Genomic DNA, 7,734 nt, shown 5'->3' on the forward strand with positions numbered 1-7,734 from the left:
ACCACAGTGAACAATTTAATGAAAGGCTCTGCATAGTACAATCAAATAACAGACAAGATCTAACTTCAGCCCTTCTTTATTCAGACAAATCCAGAAACATCCTGATATTGACATGTAAAGAATAGCATAGAAAAAAATACTAAATATGGTGATGGTCATCCTCTCTAGCTATAATAAATTGCCAACACTTTTATAATATCTGTAATATCTGACTTCCTTGCAAGCAATTTGTTTAGCTTTTCTATACTTGGTCAAGCTAAATGAAGAAGGTACTTCAATAGATTGCAAAACAAGACATTGAAAATTTAAAGGCCAGATTTTCAAAGACCTTTTGGTGTACTTTATTCCAATGATTTTAACAAAAAGAAGCAGATAATGAATGCAAAAAGCAATTCTGCACAGGTGACCTCCAGAATGGAGATGGAAAACAGCTTAATTTCCAAAACCAAATTGATATCTTTTTATCTTTATGCTAGGTAAACACACAGGGCTGCTTGGCTGTATCACCTTGCCATAGCGCTTTCTGTTATGGTATCTATCAGATGTTCACCTTTATTTGCCCAAGTCTGCTGAATAACAATCTCATAAACACCTCTGCTCAGACCCTCCTGTGTATCACACAATAGACAAGAAGACAGGCTGCAGAGTAGGCGACACTCTCTTTCAAGAGCAGGGTTTTCTGTAAGCACCATACACATTTGATATGTTTTTTTGTGGGGCTTGGTGTTGTGTGTTGTTGTGTTGTGGGTTGTTTTTTTTTTTTTTTCCAATATTCCATGTCTGTCACTGTGCTCTGAGAAACCTCTCTTTGTATCTCACTTTAAGACTATATTAGTTAGTGCTAGTCCCCTAGTTTTCCCTGCTTGTGAAACCAGAGCTCCAAAAAAAGATACTGGAGGGGAAAAAAAAAAAAAAAAAAAAAAAAAAGAAAAAAAAAGGCGGGGGGGTGGGGAGAAGAAAAAGGTCCCCATTTTTCATAACAAGCTGAACTGTTTTATTTCTCGTCAGTCCGACAGCTTAGAAAACAGTGCCCAGGTAAGATCTTCGCTTGTTTGCAACTGAATTTCTGCTGGAGTACATTTCCTTGTCCTTGTTCTCAATTTACTCACGAGGTGGCACCAGAGCTCAATGTTTTGTAAACGCCATTCGGGAAGCTCCGGATGCCTTTTTCTAACCTCCTGCAAATTTATCATTTGTTTTGTCAGGGCAAAGCAAACAGGACTAGAAGAGCATTCACAGTGAAAGAGAAATGGGAGAACTTGTCCAACTGGTGCAGAAGATGTCTAATTAGAAAGTACTAATAAGCTGAACGTGATATATTTAGCAGTTCCAGTTCATTTTATCGAACAGTAGTGAAAGAATTAGTGCTATTTGAAGGAATGGTTTTCCAATACTTTCTAACTGATTAAAAACTCACCATCCCTTAAGAAAACTTTTCCTGTCTTGCATTACTGAAGAGGAAGGGTGATTCTCTCATTTATAGGGTTGCTTTGAAGCTGTGTCCTCATAGTACTTTCCTGCCTGTAGACTACAAGTGTACAATGATTTTCAAAAAAAAAAATCACATTTCAGTTCTCTTGTTACTTTTTTGGAACCCCTTAATCCTCTCTCACCAACTTACATCAAGGCTTCCTCTCCTGGAAGGAGCAAGGCAGTGAGTAGGATTACAGCCCTGGACTTCATGAGAGATAAGTCTGGCCTCTTCAGAGACCTGCTTGGGAGAATCCTGTGGGCTACGGCTCTAGAAGGTAGGTGCACCCAAGAGAGCTGGTCAATATTCAGGCACCACTTCCTCTGAGCTCAAGATCAGTGCATCCCAAAGAATAGGAAAACAAGCAAAGGAGGCAGGAGACCTGCATGGATGAGCAAGGAGCTGCTGGAAAATCTCAAAGGGAAGAGAGAAGTTTATAGTACGTGGAAAAAGGGACTGGCCACTTGGGAGGAATATATGGATGTAGTCAGAGAATATAGGGATGCAACAAGGAAGGCTAAGGCCCACTTGAAATTAAGTCCGGCAAGGAATGTCAAGGACAACAAGAAGGGCTTCTTCAAGTACATCAGCAGCAAAAGGAAGACCAGGGAAAATGTGGACCCGCTGCTGAATGAGGTGGGTGCCCTGATGATGGAGGATACAGAGAAGGCAGAGTTACTGAATGTCGTCTTTGCTTCAGTCTTTACTGCTAAGGCCAGCCCTCAGGAAACCCAGACCCTGGAGGTAGGAGAGGAAGTCTGGAGAAAGGAAGACCTTCCCTTGGTCAAGAAGGATCAGGTTAGAAAACATTTAGGCAAACTTGACATCCACAAACCCATGGGCCCTGATGGGATGCACCCATGAGTGCTCAGGGAGCTGGCAGATGTTATTGCTAGGCCACTCTTCATCATCTTTGAAAGGCCATGGAGATTAAGAGAGGTACCAGAGGACTGGAGGAAAGCCAATGTCACTCTGGTCTTCAAAAAGGGCAAGAAGGAGGACCCAGGAAACTACAGGCCAATCAGCTTCACCTCCATCCCTGGAAAGACGATGGAGCAACTTATTCTGGGGGTTATCAAAAAGCACGTCAAGAAGAGGGTTATTGGGAGTGGTCAACATGGGTTCACCAAGGGGAATCTCTCTCATGAGGAAAGGCCGAGAGAGTTGGGTCTGTTTAGCTTGCAGAAGACTGAGAGGGGATCTCATCAATACTTACAAATATCTAAAGGGTGGATGTCTATAGGAAGGGGCCAGACTCTTCTCAATGGTGCTCAGTGACAGGGACAATGGGCACAGACTGGAACACAGGAAGATCTGTCTGAAAATGAGGAGAAACTTCTTCACTTTGAGGATGACAGAGCACTGGAACAGGCTGCCCAGAGAGGCTGTGGAGTCTCCTTCTCTGGAGATATTCAAAATCCACCTGGATGCGATCCTGTGCAATCTGGTCTAGGTGATCCTGCTCTAGCAGGGACTAGGTGATCTCCAGAAGTCCCTTCCAACCCCTACCAATCTGTGAATTTATGAATCTGTGAATTTCACTATGGCTTTTTCTGTAACATTTACTGACATATGCTTTCCTCTTGATTTCATCCCTCACCTCCCCTTCATAAGATTTAAACGGCTGGATGGCCATTCCCCATTAAGTGGGGCTGCTACCATTCCTCAGAAGTCTGAGCTGAATGCAAAAAGCCCCACCCTACTGCAATTCTAATATATGTCTTTCCAAAACAAGCAAATCTGACTGTCTTCAAACCATGCAGGGTACCTTCCTTCTGTCCCGTTTACACTTGATTAAAGGCTTCTTTATTTTTGTAGGCTATTACCAATGACTATCCCCACCTCAGAAGAGGGATTATAAAATACCTTGTGTTTCACTAAAAGAGTGGTGAAAATTCCAGCACATTGACTATGTCCGAGCAAGCCTTTCTCCAGACAGCCTGAGAGAATACTGAGTGGTTCTTTACAGTCTAAGTTTGGTGTGATAGATGTTCCGTTTGTTTTTAACATAAGTTTAGAAAGACTTGAAAATACCTTTTTATTTCCCTCCCTTTATATTTCCTGGTCCTGGTGCTTAGTTTCTAACATTGAGTAGGAAAATAGCTGCAGATTATGTGCTAGCATCCCTCCTTGGTAGAAATCTGTGGACTCATCCCATGCTTGAAGTTCAGAGAGAGAGGCATGCTATTGAATGGAGTCCTTAGGGACTTACATTTCAAACACTTTTGCAGTGATTTTACGTGACATTTTGTCCTTTGATAAGCAGAAAGATAAAAGCAAAGAAGATCCATATTACCTTTGTTTGCTTGCCTTCGTTGCAAGTAAACGCCTTCTGCATTCTGTGGTAATGCAGCTCTTAACAATACTCTGACTAGAGTCACTTATACTTAGAGCTTCACTTATATTGCTCTGTTGATGCTCGTATTAATTTGCATAGAAAACATTGCCTTATTTGTGCTGATCCATTTAGTTGTCTCTCTCACTCTCTCTCCTTCCCCTTGGCTGTGCAGTATAGCTCTTTAGGACCAGAACAGCCCTTTCTTAATGCCACTTAGGTGTTGCTATAACTGAAAACCATTTTTACCTTTTTTTTTTTTTTTTTTTTTAAGTTTAGGAATATCTTTCCTTTCCACTCAGACCATCAGGGAACCTTCTGGCAGTGAAATGGATGGTGCAATCTTTCTGTTCCACAAGTATTAACCTAAGCCCTATTTTTTGCAGTAATTGGAAAAGTTTCTGGACTATAATAGTTGGCTGTAAATTTCCCCTGGAAATAAGTCATGTAAATACATCATAATACCGAAGATGGCTGCAAAATGTCCATATGAGCAGAACTTTTTTAAAAAAAACCCTGGTTTTTTAAATGCATGTGGAAGTAGTACCCTCACTATACAGAAATGTGTGCCACAGACAGAAGTGAATGCCTAGGAGGATTAGCTGGCTTCCAGTGGTGGCAAACCTGTGACTCCTCATTGATACACCACTACACAAATCTCCACCAATCCTTCCTCTTCAAAACAAGCAGCACTTGCACTTGTAGAAATACACACAAACAGAAGACAATCAAAATGCAGTTACTCTTACCTCTAGCAAGCATACACATAAAATTATAGTGAAATATCTCAAAATTAGGAGAACTGTTTAGAATGCTGCAAAGTACAGGAATGATTTCATTCTGTTGCACAGTCCTGCGGAGCTCAGATAAGAACCATTTTTCTGTTAATGACACATTTAACTTTGTACTATCTCCTCCTTTAGTCTCAATGAAAATTCTAGGCGCTCAGTTGTTCACACTTTGAAGTTGAGTGGTTAGGCTGGGCTCTCGCAAAGAACATGCTGTTGCTGAGCCCCTCTTGAACTCAGCCAAAAAGAAAGAGACCACTTAAATAAATTTAAATTTTTGATCATTCCCTCAGCTTTAATTGGAAGTATTTTTTAAAAACCTGCTATAGCTTTTTTTGATGGATTTTTTTGCATGTTTTGGCTTCTCTGGTGAATATACCACTTGAAAAACAACTCTATCCTGTGCTGATGAAATCAGATTATTTCCCTTGCATAGCTACAGCAACTCTCAATTTCACAATGACTGAAATGTTGAAACAAGAGTTTCATGATTAGGCCTAATAATCTACTGGCTACAAGTTAATTAGTTATGACCCATCCACTAAGTACATGTTTACTCTGGGTTCTTTTGTTTCTCCAAGGGTCCGGGCAGCAACAAAGGTAGTATCTCAAAATCTAGTCATTGAAGTTTCTTCACTTTTAATAGGTTGTTACCTATTTCAAAGAGGTTAGCAAAGCATATATGCTTTATATGCATATATATTTATTATTTTTTATATGCATATAATCAAAACATATATGATTATCACAAAAAGTTGAAAAGGAAACCACAGCTGCATCTAATTGTTCCCTTCTGTGTATTTTTTTTTAGTGAGAAAGGAAGCAAGGGGGTTCTGGTAAAGAATCAAGATACCATCTTTATTTCATATTCAGTAAAGTTAGACTTTTCTTTCAATCAACTTTTACTGTCACAATCAACCTTTCCAACTCATCGTTATATGGACTAAAGGATTGAGTAATTGCATGCTCCTAATACCTGCCTCTTAAGAAAATGTAGCTTTTGCTTTCTGTGCTCAAAACATACAAGGTGATTTGGTTATGTTTTCTCTGAAGCTTTGTGGTGGGTTGACCCTGGCTGGGGGCCAGGTGCCCACCAGAGCCGCTCTATCACTTCCCTCATTCACTGGACGGGGGAGAAAAGGCCTAACGAAATGCTTGTGGGTCGAGATAAGGACAGGGAGAGATCATTCACTAATTATCGTCATGAGCGAAACAGACTGAACTTAGAGAGGGAATTCATCTAATTTATTACCAAGCAAAACAGAGTAGAGGAATGAGAAATAAAATCAAATCTTAAAACACCTCCCGCCACCCCTCCCATCTTCCCGGGCTCGACTTCACTCCCGGTTTCAACCTCCGCCCCCCCTCAGCGGCACAGGGGGACGGGGAGTGGGGGTTACGGTCAGTTCATCACACGGTGTTTCTGCCGCTTCTTCATCCTCAGGGGGAGGACTCCTCACACTCTTCCCCTGCTCCAACATGGAGTCCCTCTCATGGGAGACAGTCCTTCACGAGCTGCTCCAATGTGAGTCTCTCCCACGGGCTACAGTCCTTCACGAACTGCTCCAGCGTGGGTCTCTCCCACGGGGTACAGACCTTCAGGAGCAAACTGCTCCAGTGTGGGTCCCCCACGGGGTCACAAGTCCTGCCAGCAAACCTGCTCTGGTGTGGGCCTCTCTCTCCACGGGTCCACAGGTCCTGCCAGGAACTTGCTCCAGCGTGGGCTTCCCACAGGGCCACAGCCTCCTTCAGGTGCCTCCACCTGCTCCAGCGTGGGGTCCTCCATGGGCTGCAGGTGGAATCTCTACACCCCCTCATCCTTCCTCCATGGGCTGCAGGGGGACAGCCTGCCTCACCATGGTCTTCTCCATGGGCTGCAGGGGGATCTCTGCTCTGGCACCTGGAGCACCTCCTCCCCCTCCTTCTGCACTGACCTTGGTGTCTGCAGAGTTTCTCACATCTTCCAACTCTTCTCTCCGGCTGCAAAAGCTCTCTCTCTAACTGTTTTTTTTCTTCTTAATTATGTTATCACAGAGGCGCTGATTGGCTTGGCCTTGGCCAGCGGCGGGCCCGTCTTAGAGCCAGCTGGCGTTGGCTCTCTCAGACACAGGGGGAGCTTCTAGCAGCTTCTCACAGAAGCCACCCCTGTAGCCCCCCCACTACCAAAACATTGCCACGCAAACCCAACACAAGCTTGTAATTTGATCAAACAGCTCCCTCAACACATATGTCTGCTTGTTTTTTTCCGTTTTAATTGACAACTATCATGTATATGTCCCATAAACTTCTTTGTTGGAATCTCTCTTCTCCACTTATCCTATGAGGACAATAAGGATTGCCAACAAAGTAAACTATGGTAGAGTAGGAACTATAGATCTTGGAAAATAATTGGAGTAGGTAAAAACTTGGCCCTGTGGAAGGCACATGGGAATTTTCTCTTCAGCTCTAGCAATGCCAATGTTTCTTCTAGAATGTCTTCTTATTTTCCAGACACCTAGTTCTGTTACCCTAGACCATCCCAATATGAAGTAAAGACGGCCTGCAATGTTTAACACAAATTAGCCAAGATGACCTTTGATTTCCCAGTAGTTTAGCATGCTGGTTTTCAAATGAGTAATTGGAGGCCACCATAACAAAGACTAGCAGTGTTTGCATGTAACGACGAACCATCAAGTAATGCTTAACCAGTGGGCTATAATAAATCATATGTACAGCATCTGGCACAATCAGGACAGTAATGCCGAGCATGAACTCTGCCCAAAATAGAGGTAGTGATAGTAGTTTTTTCACTGTGGAGATAATATAAAAAATTTACACAATTCATCAGGAAAAACATAAAAGTCCTACTTGGCATATGAAGAGTTTTTTCAATTCTTTTTTTTCCCTATGTACGAAACATAACAAGTTTATTTACTCTAGAAGTTAAATGAAAAAGAACAAGACAGCGATATTGTTAGCTTTTTTATATTGTAGGGGGTTTTAATAAGCTATCTTTAGTTATTTTTCTTACATCTGGCTTACATAAACACTAGCTGAAGTGAAATGGAAAGGTATAGGCTCAACTATTCTGTGTGATATTGCTACATTCTTTTTTGATTAAATTATTTACTGATTTTTTTTCTCATGCACTGTACACAGAC

The sequence above is a fragment of the Grus americana genome, chromosome Z (genome assembly GCF_028858705.1).
Source record: "Grus americana isolate bGruAme1 chromosome Z, bGruAme1.mat, whole genome shotgun sequence".
NCBI classification, from domain to species: domain Eukaryota; kingdom Metazoa; phylum Chordata; class Aves; order Gruiformes; family Gruidae; genus Grus; species Grus americana.